Genomic DNA, 17,877 nt, shown 5'->3' on the forward strand with positions numbered 1-17,877 from the left:
AGGCCCAAGCCTCCTTAGCTTCCGAGATCGGACGAGATCGGGCGTATTCAGGCTAGTATGGCCGTAAGCCAGGGAGGCTGTCCCTGACGCTCTACTTAAAGGGAAGGCAATATCCGTTTCTGCCGTTCATACTTACAGTTGAACTGTCTCTCTACTCTAAAGCCCGGGACACACCAGCGCGCCGCAGACAGTCCCTGCTAACACGCCACGTTGTGGCAACATTGTGGCAACGTTGTGCGTTAGCTGGGGTGCCACACCAGACCGGAACTATATATTACAAAACGAACACATTGTCTTGATAAAACAGCTGTAATTGAGTGCCTGACACGCCAGTCAAGCGCAATCTTGAGAAGGTGTGCATTTCAGTAAGGATTTCAATTGACATGCAGTATGAAACTGAAAGGAGGTTGCATCACTATGATGCATAACATTGCATGTATTGTATTTTCAAGTGTGTGCATTCATCCTTTTGTCATTTTGTTTTGAAAGCAGAAGAATCATTCAACAGGTTGCTGAGACAAATGTAAACCAGTAAAACATATGAAGAGAAACAAACCTTGAATATAAGTTCAGTTGTTTAAACATTTGACAAACTATGGTGAGGGGGTAAGAAAACACACAAATCCAGCAGCTCCTGTATTTCAATACACCAGAACCCAATATTATTGGCGAGTCGGGTAGTCCATCATCACAGTTCGAGGGCAGGCATCATTTCAGTAATTTCATCCCGTTGCATTCACATCCGTGCCTTGAATGAGATTGAATGTGATCTTTGCTCTCAAGTATGTTCCCAAGTTTTACACTTTCGTGCTTTGCATGAATGGGAATGGAACCGTGTGTGTTGAATGAGGCTCCTTGTGAGCACTGATCTTTGTCCGGTGGAGTTCCTTTTTGTGTTGCTGTAATTGTGTCATTTCTCGATGAGAAAGATTAGGCAACATTTAGTCACTTCTAGCCATGATGCTCAATTTATTTACGAATGTACCCTAGTTACTAGGGACCGTTTACGTTGGAGAACAAGATCTATTGTATGCCTGTGTATTTGGGGAAGTCAAATCTGAAATAATGATGAAATTGCGTGTATCCAAAGTTAAAACTCGTGATTTGTCGCGCTCTGGTGTGTAAAAGATGCAAAAGCTTACAGCACCTGGTATTCCCAGGCGGTCTCCCATCCAAGTACTGACCAGGCCCGAGCCTGCTTAGCTTCCGAGATCGGACGAGATCGGGCGTATTCAGGCTAGTATGGCCGTAAGCCAGGGAGGCTGTCCCTGACGCTCTACTTAAAGGGATGGCAATATCCGTTTCTGCCGTTCATACTTACAGTTGAACTGTCTCTCTACTCTAAAGCCCGGGACACACCAGCGCGCCGCAGACAGTCCCTGCTAATATGCCACGTTGTGGCAACGTTGTGCGTTAGCTGGGGTGCCACACCAGACCGGAACTATATTTTACAAAACGAACACATTTGTCTTGATAAAACAGCTGTAATTGAGTGCCTGACACGCCAGTCAAGCGCAATCTTGAGAAGGTGTGCATTTCAGTAAGGATTTCAATTGACATGCAGTATGAAACTGAAAGGAGGTTGCATCACTATGATGCATAACATTGCATGTATTGTATTTTCAAGTGTGTGCATTCATCCTGTTGTCATTTTGTTTTGAAAGCAGAAGAATCATTCAACAGGTTGCTGAGACAAATGTAAACCAGTAAAACATATGAAGAGAAACAAACCTTGAATATAAGTTCAGTTGTTTAAACATTTGACAAACTATGGTGAGGGGGTAAGAAAACACACAAATCCAGCAGCTCCTGTATTTCAATACACCAGAACCCAATATTATTGGCGAGTCGGGTAGTCCATCATCACAGTTCGAGGGCAGGCATCATTTCAGTAATTTCATCCCGTTGCATTCACATCCGTGCCTTGAATGAGATTGAATGTGATCTTTGCTCTCAAGTATGTTCCCAAGTTTTACACTTTCGTGCTTTGCATGAATGGGAATGGAACCGTGTGTGTTGAATGAGGCTCCTTGTGAGCACTGATCTTTGTCCGGTGGAGTTCCTTTTTGTGTTGCTGTAATTGTGTCATTTCTCGATGAGAAAGATTAGGCAACATTTAGTCACTTCTAGCCATGATGCTCAATTTATTTACGAATGTACCCTAGTTACTAGGGACCGTTTACGTTGGAGAACAAGATCTATTGTATGCCTGTGTATTTGGGGAAGTCAAATCTGAAATAATGATGAAATTGCGTGTATCCAAAGTTAAAACTCGTGATTTGTCGCGCTCTGGTGTGTAAAAGATGCAAAAGCTTACAGCACCTGGTATTCCCAGGCGGTCTCCCATCCAAGTACTGACCAGGCCCGAGCCTGCTTAGCTTCCGAGATCGGACGAGATCGGGCGTATTCAGGCTAGTATGGCCGTAAGCCAGGGAGGCTGTCCCTGACGCTCTACTTAAAGGGATGGCAATATCCGTTTCTGCCGTTCATACTTACAGTTGAACTGTCTCTCTACTCTAAAGCCCGGGACACACCAGCGCGCCGCAGACAGTCCCTGCTAATATGCCACGTTGTGGCAACGTTGTGCGTTAGCTGGGGTGCCACACCAGACCGGAACTATATTTTACAAAACGAACACATTTGTCTTGATAAAACAGCTGTAATTGAGTGCCTGACACGCCAGTCAAGCGCAATCTTGAGAAGGTGTGCATTTCAGTAAGGATTTCAATTGACATGCAGTATGAAACTGAAAGGAGGTTGCATCACTATGATGCATAACATTGCATGTATTGTATTTTCAAGTGTGTGCATTCATCCTGTTGTCATTTTGTTTTGAAAGCAGAAGAATCATTCAACAGGTTGCTGAGACAAATGTAAACCAGTAAAACATATGAAGAGAAACAAACCTTGAATATAAGTTCAGTTGTTTAAACATTTGACAAACTATGGTGAGGGGGTAAGAAAACACACAAATCCAGCAGCTCCTGTATTTCAATACACCAGAACCCAATATTATTGGCGAGTCGGGTAGTCCATCATCACAGTTCGAGGGCAGGCATCATTTCAGTAATTTCATCCCGTTGCATTCACATCCGTGCCTTGAATGAGATTGAATGTGATCTTTGCTCTCAAGTATGTTCCCAAGTTTTACACTTTCGTGCTTTGCATGAATGGGAATGGAACCGTGTGTGTTGAATGAGGCTCCTTGTGAGCACTGAACTTTGTCCGGTGGAGTTCCTTTTTGTGTTGCTGTAATTGTGTCATTTCTCGATGAGAAAGATTAGGCAACATTTAGTCACTTCTAGCCATGATGCTCAATTTATTTACGAATGTACCCTAGTTACTAGGGACCGTTTACGTTGGAGAACAAGATCTATTGTATGCCTGTGTATTTGGGGAAGTCAAATCTGAAATAATGATGAAATTGCGTGTATCCAAAGTTAAAACTCGTGATTTGTCGCCCTCTGGTGTGTAAAAGATGCAAAAGCTTACAGCACCTGGTATTCCCAGGCGGTCTCCCATGCAAGTACTGACCAGGCCCGAGCCTGCTTAGCTTCCGAGATCGGACGAGATCGGGCGTATTCAGGCTAGTATGGCCGTAAGCCAGGAATGCTGACCCTGACGCTCTACTTAAAGGGAAGGCAATATCCGTTTCTGCCGTTCATACTTACAGTTGAACTGTCTCTCTACTCTAAAGCCCGGGACACACCAGCGCGCCGCAGACAGTCCCTGCTAACACGCCACGTTGTGGCAACATTGTGGCAACGTTGTGCGTTAGCTGGGGTGCCACACCAGACCGGAACTTTATTTTACAAAACGAACACATTGTCTTGATAATACAGCTGTAATTGAGTGCCTGACACGCCAGTCAAGCGCAATCTTGAGAAGGTGTGCATTTCAGTAAGGATTTCAATTGACATGCAGTATGAAACTGAAAGGAGGTTGCATCACTATGATGCATAACATTGCATGTATTGTATTTTAAAGTGTTTGCATTCATCCTGTTGTCATTTTGTTTTGAAAGCAGAAGAATCATTCAACAGGTTGCTGAGACAAATGTAAACCAGTAAAACATATGAAGAGAAACAAACCTTGAATATAAGTTCAGTTGTTTAAACATTTGACAAACTATGGTGAGGGGGTAAGAAAACACACAAATCCAGCAGCTCCTGTATTTCAATACACCAGAACCCAATATTATTGGCGAGTCGGGTAGTCCATCATCACAGTTCGAGGGCAGGCATCATTTCAGTAATTTCATCCCGTTGCATTCACATCCGTGCCTTGAATGAGATTGAATGTGATCTTTGCTCTCAAGTATGTTCCCAAGTTTTACACTTTCGTGCTTTGCATGAATGGGAATGGAACCGTGTGTGTTGAATGAGGCTCCTTGTGAGCACTGAACTTTGTCCGGTGGAGTTCCTTTTTGTGTTGCTGTAATTGTGTCATTTCTCGATGAGAAAGATTAGGCAACATTTAGTCACTTCTAGCCATGATGCTCAATTTATTTACGAATGTACCCTAGTTACTAGGGACCGTTTACGTTGGAGAACAAGATCTATTGTATGCCTGTGTATTTGGGGAAGTCAAATCTGAAATAATGATGAAATTGCGTGTATCCAAAGTTAAAACTCGTGATTTGTCGCCCTCTGGTGTGTAAAAGATGCAAAAGCTTACAGCACCTGGTATTCCCAGGCGGTCTCCCATCCAAGTACTGACCAGGCCCGAGCCTGCTTAGCTTCTGAGATCGGACGAGATCGGGCGTATTCAGGCTAGTATGGCCGTAAGCCAGGGAGGCTGTCCCTGACGCTCTACTTAAAGGGAAGGCAATATCCGTTTCTGCCGTTCATACTTACAGTTGAACTGTCTCTCTACTCTAAAGCCCGGGACACACCAGCGCGCCGCAGACAGTCCCTGCTAACACGCCACGTTGTGGCAACATTGTGGCAACGTTGTGCGTTAGCTGGGGTGCCACACCAGACCGGAACTATATATTACAAAACGAACACATTGTCTTGATAAAACAGCTGTAATTGAGTGCCTGACACGCCAGTCAAGCGCAATCTTGAGAAGGTGTGCATTTCAGTAAGGATTTCATTTGACATGCAGTATGAAACTGAAAGGAGGTTGCATCACTATGATGCATAACATTGCATGTATTGTATTTTCAAGTGTGTGCATTCATCCTGTTGTCATTTTGTTTTGAAAGCAGAAGAATCATTCAACAGGTTGCTGAGACAAATGTAAACCAGTAAAACATATGAAGAGAAACAAACCTTGAATATAAGTTCAGTTGTTTAAACATTTGACAAACTATGGTGAGGGGGTAAGAAAACATACAAATCCAGCAGCTCCTGTATTTCAATACACCAGAACCCAACATTATTGGCGAGTCGGGTAGTCCATCATCACAGTTCGAGGGCAGGCATCATTTCAGTAATTTCATCCCGTTGCATTCACATCCGTGCCTTGAATGAGATTGAATGTGATCTTTGCTCTCAAGTATGTTCCCAAGTTTTACACTTTCGTGCTTTGCATGAATGGGAATGGAACCGTGTGTGTTGAATGAGGCTCCTTGTGAGCACTGAACTTTGTCCGGTGGAGTTCCTTTTTGTGTTGCTGTAATTGTGTCATTTCTCGATGAGAAAGATTAGGCAACATTTAGTCACTTCTAGCCATGATGCTCAATTTATTTACGAATGTACCCTAGTTACTAGGGACCGTTTACGTTGGAGAACAAGATCTATTGTATGCCTGTGTATTTGGGGAAGTCAAATCTGAAATAATGATGAAATTGCGTGTATCCAAAGTTAAAACTCGTGATTTGTCGCGCTCTGGTGTGTAAAAGATGCAAAAGCTTACAGCACCTGGTATTCCCAGGCGGTCTCCCATCCAAGTACTGACCAGGCCCGAGCCTGCTTAGCTTCCGAGATCGGACGAGATCGGGCGTATTCAGGCTAGTATGGCCGTAAGCCAGGGAGGGTGTCCCTGACGCTCTACTTAAAGGGATGGCAATATCCGTTTCTGCCGTTCATACTTACAGTTGAACTGTCTCTCTACTCTAAAGCCCGGGACACACCAGCGCGCCGCAGACAGTCCCTGCTAATATGCCACGTTGTGGCAACGTTGTGCGTTAGCTGGGGTGCCACACCAGACCGGAACTATATATTACAAAACGAACACATTGTCTTGATAAAACAGCTGTAATTGAGTGCCTGACACGCCAGTCAAGCGCAATCTTGAGAAGGTGTGCATTTCAGTAAGGATTTCAATTGACATGCAGTATGAAACTGAAAGGAGGTTGCATCACTATGATGCATAACATTGCATGTATTGTATTTTCAAGTGTGTGCATTCATCCTTTTGTCATTTTGTTTTGAAAGCAGAAGAATCATTCAACAGGTTGCTGAGACAAATGTAAACCAGTAAAACATATGAAGAGAAACAAACCTTGAATATAAGTTCAGTTGTTTAAACATTTGACAAACTATGGTGAGGGGGTAAGAAAACACACAAATCCAGCAGCTCCTGTATTTCAATACACCAGAACCCAATATTATTGGCGAGTCGGGTAGTCCATCATCACAGTTCGAGGGCAGGCATCATTTCAGTAATTTCATCCCGTTGCATTCACATCCGTGCCTTGAATGAGATTGAATATGATCTTTGCTCTCAAGTATGTTCCCAAGTTTTACACTTTCGTGCTTTGCATGAATGGGAATGGAACCGTGTGTGTTGAATGAGGCTCCTTGTGAGCACTGAACTTTGTCCGGTGGAGTTCCTTTTTGTGTTGCTATAATTGTGTCATTTCTCGATGAGAAAGATTAGGCAACATTTAGTCACTTCTAGCCATGATGCTCAATTTATTTACAAATGTACACTAGTTACTAGGGACCGTTTACGTTGGAGAACAAGATCTATTGTATGCCTGTGTATTTGGGGAAGTCAAATCTGAAATAATGATGAAATTGCGTGTATCCAAAGTTAAAACTTGTGATTTGTCGCCCTTTGGTGTGTAAAAGATGCAAAGGCTTACAGCACCTGGTATTCCCAGGCGGTCTCCCATCCAAGTACTGACCAGGCCCGAGCCTGCTTAGCTTCCGAGATCGGACGAGATCGGGCGTATTCAGGCTAGTATGGCCGTAAGCCAGGGAGGCTGTCCCTGACGCTCTACTTAAAGGGAAGGCAATATCCGTTTCTGCCGCTCATACTTGCAGTTGAACTGTCTCTCTACTCTAAAGCCCGGGACACACCAGCGCGCCGCAGCCAGTCCCTGCTAACACGAAACGTTGTGGCAACGTTGTGCGTTAGCTGGGGTGCCACACCAGACCGGAACTATATTTTACAAAACGAACACATTGTCTTGATAATACAGCTGTAATTGAGTGCCTGACACGCCAGTCAAGCGCAATCTTGAGAAGGTGTGCATTTCAGTAAGGATTTCAATTGACATGCAGTATGAAACTGAAAGGAGGTTGCATCACTATGATGCATAACATTGCATGTATTGTATTTTCAAGTGTGTGCATTCATCCTGTTGTCATTTTGTTTTGAAAGCAGAAGAATCATTCAACAGGTTGCTGAGACAAATGTAAACCAGTAAAACATATGAAGAGAAACAAACCTTGAATATAAGTTCAGTTGTTTAAACATTTGACAAACTATGGTGAGGGGGTAAGAAAACACACAAATCCAGCAGCTCCTGTATTTCAATACACCAGAACCCAATATTATTGGCGAGTCGGGTAGTCCATCATCACAGTTCGAGGGCAGGCATCATTTCAGTAATTTCATCCCGTTGCATTCACATCCGTGCCTTGAATGAGATTGAATGTGATCTTTGCTCTCAAGTATGTTCCCAAGTTTTACACTTTCGTGCTTTGCATGAATGGGAATGGAACCGTGTGTGTTGAATGAGGCTCCTTGTGAGCACTGATCTTTGTCCGGTGGAGTTCCTTTTTGTGTTGCTGTAATTGTGTCATTTCTCGATGAGAAAGATTAGGCAACATTTAGTCACTTCTAGCCATGATGCTCAATTTATTTACGAATGTACCCTAGTTACTAGGGACCGTTTACGTTGGAGAACAAGATCTATTGTATGCCTGTGTATTTGGGGAAGTCAAATCTGAAATAATGATGAAATTGCGTGTATCCAAAGTTAAAACTCGTGATTTGTCGCGCTCTGGTGTGTAAAAGATGCAAAAGCTTACAGCACCTGGTATTCCCAGGCGGTCTCCCATCCAAGTACTGACCAGGCCCGAGCCTGCTTAGCTTCCGAGATCGGACGAGATCGGGCGTATTCAGGCTAGTATGGCCGTAAGCCAGGGAGGCTGTCCCTGACGCTCTACTTAAAGGGATGGCAATATCCGTTTCTGCCGTTCATACTTACAGTTGAACTGTCTCTCTACTCTAAAGCCCGGGACACACCAGCGCGCCGCAGACAGTCCCTGCTAATATGCCACGTTGTGGCAACGTTGTGCGTTAGCTGGGGTGCCACACCAGACCGGAACTATATTTTACAAAACGAACACATTTGTCTTGATAAAACAGCTGTAATTGAGTGCCTGACACGCCAGTCAAGCGCAATCTTGAGAAGGTGTGCATTTCAGTAAGGATTTCAATTGACATGCAGTATGAAACTGAAAGGAGGTTGCATCACTATGATGCATAACATTGCATGTATTGTATTTTCAAGTGTGTGCATTCATCCTGTTGTCATTTTGTTTTGAAAGCAGAAGAATCATTCAACAGGTTGCTGAGACAAATGTAAACCAGTAAAACATATGAAGAGAAACAAACCTTGAATATAAGTTCAGTTGTTTAAACATTTGACAAACTATGGTGAGGGGGTAAGAAAACACACAAATCCAGCAGCTCCTGTATTTCAATACACCAGAACCCAATATATTGGCGAGTCGGGTAGTCCATCATCACAGTTCGAGGGCAGGCATCATTTCAGTAATTTCATCCCGTTGCATTCACATCCGTGCCTTGAATGAGATTGAATGTGATCTTTGCTCTCAAGTATGTTCCCAAGTTTTACACTTTCGTGCTTTGCATGAATGGGAATGGAACCGTGTGTGTTGAATGAGGCTCCTTGTGAGCACTGATCTTTGTCCGGTGGAGTTCCTTTTTGTGTTGCTGTAATTGTGTCATTTCTCGATGAGAAAGATTAGGCAACATTTAGTCACTTCTAGCCATGATGCTCAATTTATTTACGAATGTACCCTAGTTACTAAGGACCGTTTACGTTGGAGAACAAGATCTATTGTATGCCTGTGTATTTGGGGAAGTCAAATCTGAAATAATGATGAAATTGCGTGTATCCAAAGTTAAAACTCGTGATTTGTCGCCCTTTGGTGTGTAAAAGATGCAAAAGCTTACAGCACCTGGTATTCCCAGGCGGTCTCCCATCCAAGTACTGACCAGGCCCGAGCCTGCTTAGCTTCCGAGATCGGACGAGATCGGGCGTATTCAGGCTAGTATGGCCGTAAGCCAGGGAGGCTGTCCCTGACGCTCTACTTAAAGGGATGGCAATATCCGTTTCTGCCGTTCATACTTACAGTTGAACTGTCTCTCTACTCTAAAGCCCGGGACACACCAGCGCGCCGCAGACAGTCCCTGCTAATATGCCACGTTGTGGCAACGTTGTGCGTTAGCTGGGGTGCCACACCAGACCGGAACTATATTTTACAAAACGAACACATTTGTCTTGATAAAACAGCTGTAATTGAGTGCCTGACACGCCAGTCAAGCGCAATCTTGAGAAGGTGTGCATTTCAGTAAGGATTTCAATTGACATGCAGTATGAAACTGAAAGGAGGTTGCATCACTATGATGCATAACATTGCATGTATTGTATTTTCAAGTGTGTGCATTCATCCTGTTGTCATTTTGTTTTGAAAGCAGAAGAATCATTCAACAGGTTGCTGAGACAAATGTAAACCAGTAAAACATATGAAGAGAAACAAACCTTGAATATAAGTTCAGTTGTTTAAACATTTGACAAACTATGGTGAGGGGGTAAGAAAACACACAAATCCAGCAGCTCCTGTATTTCAATACACCAGAACCCAATATTATTGGCGAGTCGGGTAGTCCATCATCACAGTTCGAGGGCAGGCATCATTTCAGTAATTTCATCCCGTTGCATTCACATCCGTGCCTTGAATGAGATTGAATGTGATCTTTGCTCTCAAGTATGTTCCCAAGTTTTACACTTTCGTGCTTTGCATGAATGGGAATGGAACTGTGTGTGTTGAATGAGGCTCCTTGTGAGCACTGATCTTTGTCCGGTGGAGTTCCTTTTTGTGTTGCTGTAATTGTGTCATTTCTCGATGAGAAAGATTAGGCAACATTTAGTCACTTCTAGCCATGATGCTCAATTTATTTACGAATGTACCCTAGTTACTAGGGACCGTTTACGTTGGAGAACAAGATCTATTGTATGCCTGTGTATTTGGGGAAGTCAAATCTGAAATAATGATGAAATTGCGTGTATCCAAAGTTAAAACTCGTGATTTGTCGCGCTCTGGTGTGTAAAAGATGCAAAAGCTTACAGCACCTGGTATTCCCAGGCGGTCTCCATTCCAAGTACTGACCAGGCCCGAGCCTGCTTAGCTTCCGAGATCGGACGAGATCGGGCGTATTCAGGCTAGTATGGCCGTAAGCCAGGGAGGCTGTCCCTGACGCTCTACTTAAAGGGATGGCAATATCCGTTTCTGCCGTTCATACTTACAGTTGAACTGTCTCTCTACTCTAAAGCCCGGGACACACCAGCGCGCCGCAGACAGTCCCTGCTAATATGCCACGTTGTGGCAACGTTGTGCGTTAGCTGGGGTGCCACACCAGACCGGAACTATATTTTACAAAACGAACACATTTGTCTTGATAAAACAGCTGTAATTGAGTGCCTGACACGCCAGTCAAGCGCAATCTTGAGAAGGTGTGCATTTCAGTAAGGATTTCAATTGACATGCAGTATGAAACTGAAAGGAGGTTGCATCACTATGATGCATAACATTGCATGTATTGTATTTTCAAGTGTGTGCATTCATCCTGTTGTCATTTTGTTTTGAAAGCAGAAGAATCATTCAACAGGTTGCTGAGACAAATGTAAACCAGTAAAACATATGAAGAGAAACAAACCTTGAATATAAGTTCAGTTGTTTAAACATTTGACAATCTATGGTGAGGGGGTAAGAAAACACACAAATCCAGCAGCTCCTGTATTTCAATACACCAGAACCCAATATTATTGGCGAGTCGGGTAGTCCATCATCACAGTTCGAGGGCAGGCATCATTTCAGTAATTTCATCCTGTTGCATTCACATCCGTGCCTTGAATGAGATTCAATGTGATCTTTGCTCTCAAGTATGTTCCCAAGTTTTACACTTTCGTGCTTTGCATGAATGGGAATGGAACCGTGTGTGTTGAATGAGGCTCCTTGTGAGCACTGATCTTTGTCCGGTGGAGTTCCTTTTTGTGTTGCTGTAATTGTGTCATTTCTCGATGAGAAAGATTAGGCAACATTTAGTCACTTCTAGCCATGATGCTCAATTTATTTACGAATGTACCCTAGTTACTAGGGACCGTTTACGTTGGAGAACAAGATCTATTGTATGCCTGTGTATTTGGGGAAGTCAAATCTGAAATAATGATGAAATTGCGTGTATCCAAAGTTAAAACTCGTGATTTGTCGCGCTCTGGTGTGTAAAAGATGCAAAAGCTTACAGCACCTGGTATTCCCAGGCGGTCTCCCATCCAAGTACTGACCAGGCCCGAGCCTGCTTAGCTTCCGAGATCGGACGAGATCGGGCGTATTCAGGCTAGTATGGCCGTAAGCCAGGGAGGCTGTCCCTGACGCTCTACTTAAAGGGATGGCAATATCCGTTTCTGCCGTTCATACTTACAGTTGAACTGTCTCTCTACTCTAAAGCCCGGGACACACCAGCGCGCCGCAGACAGTCCCTGCTAATATGCCACGTTGTGGCAACGTTGTGCGTTAGCTGGGGTGCCACACCAGACCGGAACTATATTTTACAAAACGAACACATTTGTCTTGATAAAACAGCTGTAATTGAGTGCCTGACACGCCAGTCAAGCGCAATCTTGAGAAGGTGTGCATTTCAGTAAGGATTTCAATTGACATGCAGTATGAAACTGAAAGGAGGTTGCATCACTATGATGCATAACATTGCATGTATTGTATTTTCAAGTGTGTGCATTCATCCTGTTGTCATTTTGTTTTGAAAGCAGAAGAATCATTCAACAGGTTGCTGAGACAAATGTAAACCAGTAAAACATATGAAGAGAAACAAACCTTGAATATAAGTTCAGTTGTTTAAACATTTGACAAACTATGGTGAGGGGGTAAGAAAACACACAAATCCAGCAGCTCCTGTATTTCAATACACCAGAACCCAATATTATTGGCGAGTCGGGTAGTCCATCATCACAGTTCGAGGGCAGGCATCATTTCAGTAATTTCACCCCGTTGCATTCACATCCGTGCCTTGAATGAGATTGAATGTGATCTTTGCTCTCAAGTATGTTCCCAAGTTTTACACTTTCGTGCTTTGCATGAATGGGAATGGAACCGTGTGTGTTGAATGAGGCTCCTTGTGAGCACTGATCTTTGTCCGGTGGAGTTCCTTTTTGTGTTGCTGTAATTGTGTCATTTCTCGATGAGAAAGATTAGGCAACATTTAGTCACTTCTAGCCATGATGCTCAATTTATTTACGAATGTACCCTAGTTACTAGGGACCGTTTACGTTGGAGAACAAGATCTATTGTATGCCTGTGTATTTGGGGAAGTCAAATCTGAAATAATGATGAAATTGCGTGTATCCAAAGTTAAAACTCGTGATTTGTCGCGCTCTGGTGTGTAAAAGATGCAAAAGCTTACAGCACCTGGTATTCCCAGGCGGTCTCCCATCCAAGTACTGACCAGGCCCGAGCCTGCTTAGCTTCCGAGATCGGACGAGATCGGGCGTATTCAGGCTAGTATGGCCGTAAGCCAGGGAGGCTGTCCCTGACGCTCTACTTAAAGGGATGGCAATATCCGTTTCTGCCGTTCATACTTACAGTTGAACTGTCTCTCTACTCTAAAGCCCGGGACACACCAGCGCGCCGCAGACAGTCCCTGCTAATATGCCACGTTGTGGCAACGTTGTGCGTTAGCTGGGGTGCCACACCAGACCGGAACTATATTTTACAAAACGAACACATTTGTCTTGATAAAACAACTGTAATTGAGTGCCTGACACGCCAGTCAAGCGCAATCTTGAGAAGGTGTGCATTTCAGTAAGGATTTCAATTGACATGCAGTATGAAACTGAAAGGAGGTTGCATCACTATGATGCATAACATTGCATGTTTTGTATTTTCAAGTGTGTGCATTCATCCTGTTGTCATTTTGTTTTGAAAGCAGAAGAATCATTCAACAGGTTGCTGAGACAAATGTAAACCAGTAAAACATATGAAGAGAAACAAACCTTGAATATAAGTTCAGTTGTTTAAACATTTGACAAACTATGGTGAGGGGGTAAGAAAACACACAAATCCAGCAGCTCCTGTATTTCAATACACCAGAACCCAATATTATTGGCGAGTCGGGTAGTCCATCATCACAGTTCGAGGGCAGGCATCATTTCAGTAATTTCATCCCGTTGCATTCACATCCATGCCTTGAATGAGATTCAATGTGATCTTTGCTCTCAAGTATGTTCCCAAGTTTTACACTTTCGTGCTTTGCATGAATGGGAATGGAACCGTGTGTGTTGAATGAGGCTCCTTGTGAGCACTGAACTTTGTCCGGTGGAGTTCCTTTTTGTGTTGCTGTAATTGTGTCATTTCTCGATGAGAAAGATTAGGCAACATTTAGTCACTTCTAGCCATGATGCTCAATTTATTTACAAATGTACAATAGTTACTAGGGACCGTTTACGTTGGAGAACAAGATCTATTGAATGCCTGTGTATTTGGGGAAGTCAAATCTGAAATAATGATGAAATTGCGTGTATCCAAAGTTAAAACTTGTGATTTGTCGCCCTTTGGTGTGTAAAAGATGCAAAAGCTTACAGCACCTGGTATTCCCAGGCGGTCTCCCATCCAAGTACTGACAAGGCCCGAGCCTGCTTAGCTTCCGAGATCGGACGAGATCGGGCGTATTCAGGCTAGTATGGCCGTAAGCCAGGGAGGCTGTCCCTGACGCTCTACTTAAAGGGAAGGCAATATCCGTTTCTGCCGTTCATACTTACAGTTGAACTGTCTCTCTACTCTAAAGCCCGGGACACACCAGCGCGCCGCAGACAGTCCCTGCTAACACGAAACGTTGTGGCAACATTGTGGCAACGTTGTGCGTTAGCTGGGGTGCCACACCAGACCGGAACTATATATTACAAAACGAACACATTGTCTTGATAAAACAGCTGTAATTGAGTGCCTGACACGCCAGTCAAGCGCAATCTTGAGAAGGTGTGCATTTCAGTAAGGATTTCAATTGACATGCAGTATGAAACTGAAAGGAGGTTGCATCACTATGATGCATAACATTGCATGTATTGTATTTTCAAGTGTGTGCATTCATCCTGTTGTCATTTTGTTTTGAAAGCAGAAGAATCATTCAACAGGTTGCTGAGACAAATGTAAACCAGTAAAACATATGAAGAGAAACAAACCTTGAATATAAGTTCAGTTGTTTAAACATTTGACAAACTATGGTGAGGGGGTAAGAAAACACACAAATCCAGCAGCTCCTGTATTTCAATACACCAGAAGCCAATATTATTGGCGAGTCGGGTAGTCCATCATCACAGTTCGAGGGCAGGCATCATTTCAGTAATTTCATCCCGTTGCATTCACATCCGTGCCTTGAATGAGATTCAATGTGATCTTTGCTCTCAAGTATGTTCCCAAGTTTTACACTTTCGTGCTTTGCATGAATGGGAATGGAACCGTGTGTGTTGAATGAGGCTCCTTGTGAGCACTGAACTTTGTCCGGTGGAGTTCCTTTTTGTGTTGCTGTAATTGTGTCATTTCTCGATGAGAAAGATTAGGCAACATTTAGTCACTTCTAGCCATGATGCTCAATTTATTTACAAATGTACACTAGTTACTAGGGACCGTTTACGTTGGAGAACAAGATCTATTGTATGCCTGTGTATTTGGGGAAGTCAAATCTGAAATAATGATGAAATTGCGTGTATCCAAAGTTAAAACTTGTGATTTGTCGCCCTTTGGTGTGTAAAAGATGCAAAAGCTTACAGCACCTGGTATTCCCAGGCGGTCTCCCATCCAAGTACTGACCAGGCCCGAGCCTGCTTAGCTTCCGAGATCGGACGAGATTGGGCGTATTCAGGCTAGTATGGCCGTAAGCCAGGGAGGCTGTCCCTGACGCTCTACTTAAAGGGAAGGCAATATCCGTTTCTGCCGTTCATACTTACAGTTGAACTGTCTCTCTACTCTAAAGCCCGGGACACACCAGCGCGCCGCAGACAGTCCCTGCTAACACGCCACGTTGTGGCAACATTGTGGCAACGTTGTGCGTTAGCTGGGGTGCCACACCAGACCGGAACTATATATTACAAAACGAACACATTGTCTTGATAAAACAGCTGTAATTGAGTGCCTGACACGCCAGTCAAGCGCAATCTTGAGAAGGTGTGCATTTCAGTAAGGATTTCAATTGACATGCAGTATGAAACTGAAAGGAGGTTGCATCACTATGATGCATAACATTGCATGTATTGTATTTTCAAGTGTTTGCATTCATCCTGTTGTCATTTTGTTTTGAAAGCAGAAGAATCATTCAACAGGTTGCTGAGACAAATGTAAACCAGTAAAACATATGAAGAGAAACAAACCTTGAATATAAGTTCAGTTGTTTAAACATTTGACAAACTATGGTGAGGGGGTAAGAAAACACACAAATCCAGCAGCTCCTGTATTTCAATACACCAGAACCCAATATTATTGGCGAGTCGGGTAGTCCATCATCACAGTTCGAGGGCAGGCATCATTTCAGTAATTTCATCCCGTTGCATTCACATCCGTGCCTTGAATGAGATTGAATGTGATCTTTGCTCTCAAGTATGTTCCCAAGTTTTACACTTTCGTGCTTTGCATGAATGGGAATGGAACCGTGTGTGTTGAATGAGGCTCCTTGTGAGCACTGAACTTTGTCCGGTGGAGTTCCTTTTTGTGTTGCTGTAATTGTGTCATTTCTCGATGAGAAAGATTAGGCAACATTTAGTCACTTCTAGCCATGATGCTCAATTTATTTACGAATGTACCCTAGTTACTAGGGACCGTTTACGTTGGAGAACAAGATCTATTGTATGCCTGTGTATTTGGGGAAGTCAAATCTGAAATAATGATGAAATTGCGTGTATCCAAAGTTAAAACTCGTGATTTGTCGCCCTCTGGTGTGTAAAAGATGCAAAAGCTTACAGCACCTGGTATTCCCAGGCGGTCTCCCATCCAAGTACTGACCAGGCCCGAGCCTGCTTAGCTTCCGAGATCGGACGAGATCGGGCGTATTCAGGCTAGTATGGCCGTAAGCCAGGGAGGCTGTCCCTGACGCTCTACTTAAAGGGAAGGCAATATCCGTTTCTGCCGTTCATACTTACAGTTGAACTGTCTCTCTACTCTAAAGCCCGGGACACACCAGCGCGCCGCAGACAGTCCCTGCTAACACGCCACGTTGTGGCAACATTGTGGCAACGTTGTGCGTTAGCTGGGGTGCCACACCAGACCGGAACTATATATTACAAAACGAACACATTGTCTTGATAAAACAGCTGTAATTGAGTGCCTGACACGCCAGTCAAGCGCAATCTTGAGAAGGTGTGCATTTCAGTAAGGATTTCAATTGACATGCAGTATGAAACTGAAAGGAGGTTGCATCACTATGATGCATAACATTGCATGTAGTGTATTTTCAAGTGTGTGCATTCATCCTGTTGTCATTTTGTTTTGAAAGCAGATGAATCATTCAACAGGTTGCTGAGACAAATGTAAACCAGTAAAACATATGAAGAGAAACAAACCTTGAATATAAGTTCAGTTGTTTAAACATTTGACAAACTATGGTGAGGCGGTAAGAAAACACACAAATCCAGCAGCTCCTGTATTTCAATACACCAGAACCCAATATTATTGGCGAGTCGGGTAGTCCATCATCACAGTTCGAGGGCAGGCATCATTTCAGTAATTTCATCCCGTTGCATTCACATCCGTGCCTTGAATGAGATTGAATGTGATCTTTGCTCTCAAGTATGTTCCCAAGTTTTACACTTTCGTGCTTTGCATGAATGGGAATGGAACCGTGTGTGTTGAATGAGGCTCCTTGTGAGCACTGAACTTTGTCCGGTGGAGTTCCTTTTTGTGTTGCTGTAATTGTGTCATTTCTTGATGAGAAAGATTAGGCAACATTTAGTCACTTCTAGCCATGATGCTCAATTTATTTACGAATGTACCCTAGTTACTAGGGACCGTTTACGTTGGAGAACAAGATCTATTGTATGCCTGTGTATTTGGGGAAGTCAAATCTGAAATAATGATGAAATTGCGTGTATCCAAAGTTAAAACTCGTGATTTGTCGCCCTTTGGTGTGTAAAAGATGCAAAAGCTTACAGCACCTGGTATTCCCAGGCGGTCTCCCATCCAAGTACTGACCAGGCCCGAGCCTGCTTAGCTTCCGAGATCGGACGAGATCGGGCGTATTCAGGCTAGTACGGCCGTAAGCCAGGGAGGCTGTCCCTGACGCTCTACTTAAAGGGAAGGCAATATCCGTTTCTGCCGTTCATACTTACAGTTGAACTGTCTCTCTACTCTAAAGCCCGGGACACACCAGCGCGCCGCAGACAGTCCC

The 17,877-nt window shown here is 43.6% G+C and overlaps 16 non-coding genes across 16 annotated transcripts in view; all 16 read right to left on the minus strand.

Annotated features, from left to right (window-relative positions):
- The window catches only part of LOC136742196 (5S ribosomal RNA), a 119-nt gene extending 50 nt beyond the window's left edge, over positions 1–69 (minus strand). The window contains exon 1 of the ribosomal RNA XR_010814821.1: positions 1–69. This exon is cut by the window's left edge and continues 50 nt beyond it. This is a non-coding gene — a ribosomal RNA (5S ribosomal RNA).
- Positions 70–1,135: 1,066 nt separating this feature from the next.
- LOC136742312 (5S ribosomal RNA) lies at positions 1,136–1,254 on the minus strand. Its single transcript, XR_010814905.1, has one exon. It is a non-coding gene; the product is annotated as a 5S ribosomal RNA (ribosomal RNA).
- A 1,056-nt stretch (positions 1,255–2,310) lies between these two features.
- LOC136742313 (5S ribosomal RNA) lies at positions 2,311–2,429 on the minus strand. Its single transcript, XR_010814906.1, has one exon. It is a non-coding gene; the product is annotated as a 5S ribosomal RNA (ribosomal RNA).
- Positions 2,430–3,485: 1,056 nt separating this feature from the next.
- LOC136742052 (5S ribosomal RNA) lies at positions 3,486–3,604 on the minus strand. Its single transcript, XR_010814684.1, has one exon. It is a non-coding gene; the product is annotated as a 5S ribosomal RNA (ribosomal RNA).
- A 1,066-nt stretch (positions 3,605–4,670) lies between these two features.
- LOC136742131 (5S ribosomal RNA) lies at positions 4,671–4,789 on the minus strand. Its single transcript, XR_010814758.1, has one exon. It is a non-coding gene; the product is annotated as a 5S ribosomal RNA (ribosomal RNA).
- Positions 4,790–5,855: 1,066 nt separating this feature from the next.
- LOC136742314 (5S ribosomal RNA) lies at positions 5,856–5,974 on the minus strand. The gene has a single exon (XR_010814907.1). It is a non-coding gene; the product is annotated as a 5S ribosomal RNA (ribosomal RNA).
- Positions 5,975–7,029: 1,055 nt separating this feature from the next.
- LOC136741975 (5S ribosomal RNA) lies at positions 7,030–7,148 on the minus strand. The gene has a single exon (XR_010814608.1). It is a non-coding gene; the product is annotated as a 5S ribosomal RNA (ribosomal RNA).
- A 1,055-nt stretch (positions 7,149–8,203) lies between these two features.
- Positions 8,204–8,322, minus strand: LOC136742315 (5S ribosomal RNA). The gene has a single exon (XR_010814908.1). It is a non-coding gene; the product is annotated as a 5S ribosomal RNA (ribosomal RNA).
- Positions 8,323–9,377: 1,055 nt separating this feature from the next.
- LOC136741889 (5S ribosomal RNA) lies at positions 9,378–9,496 on the minus strand. Its single transcript, XR_010814526.1, has one exon. It is a non-coding gene; the product is annotated as a 5S ribosomal RNA (ribosomal RNA).
- A 1,056-nt stretch (positions 9,497–10,552) lies between these two features.
- Positions 10,553–10,671, minus strand: LOC136742227 (5S ribosomal RNA). The gene has a single exon (XR_010814851.1). It is a non-coding gene; the product is annotated as a 5S ribosomal RNA (ribosomal RNA).
- A 1,056-nt stretch (positions 10,672–11,727) lies between these two features.
- On the minus strand, positions 11,728–11,846 carry LOC136741890 (5S ribosomal RNA). Its single transcript, XR_010814527.1, has one exon. It is a non-coding gene; the product is annotated as a 5S ribosomal RNA (ribosomal RNA).
- Positions 11,847–12,902: 1,056 nt separating this feature from the next.
- LOC136741891 (5S ribosomal RNA) lies at positions 12,903–13,021 on the minus strand. Its single transcript, XR_010814528.1, has one exon. It is a non-coding gene; the product is annotated as a 5S ribosomal RNA (ribosomal RNA).
- A 1,056-nt stretch (positions 13,022–14,077) lies between these two features.
- Positions 14,078–14,196, minus strand: LOC136742167 (5S ribosomal RNA). Its single transcript, XR_010814792.1, has one exon. It is a non-coding gene; the product is annotated as a 5S ribosomal RNA (ribosomal RNA).
- A 1,066-nt stretch (positions 14,197–15,262) lies between these two features.
- Positions 15,263–15,381, minus strand: LOC136742150 (5S ribosomal RNA). Its single transcript, XR_010814776.1, has one exon. It is a non-coding gene; the product is annotated as a 5S ribosomal RNA (ribosomal RNA).
- A 1,066-nt stretch (positions 15,382–16,447) lies between these two features.
- Positions 16,448–16,566, minus strand: LOC136741892 (5S ribosomal RNA). The gene has a single exon (XR_010814529.1). It is a non-coding gene; the product is annotated as a 5S ribosomal RNA (ribosomal RNA).
- Positions 16,567–17,632: 1,066 nt separating this feature from the next.
- On the minus strand, positions 17,633–17,751 carry LOC136742066 (5S ribosomal RNA). The gene has a single exon (XR_010814697.1). It is a non-coding gene; the product is annotated as a 5S ribosomal RNA (ribosomal RNA).
- Between the last annotated feature and the right edge of the window lie 126 nt (positions 17,752–17,877).

Source organism: Amia ocellicauda, unplaced genomic scaffold, assembly GCF_036373705.1.
Source record: "Amia ocellicauda isolate fAmiCal2 unplaced genomic scaffold, fAmiCal2.hap1 HAP1_SCAFFOLD_73, whole genome shotgun sequence".
Taxonomy (NCBI): domain Eukaryota; kingdom Metazoa; phylum Chordata; class Actinopteri; order Amiiformes; family Amiidae; genus Amia; species Amia ocellicauda.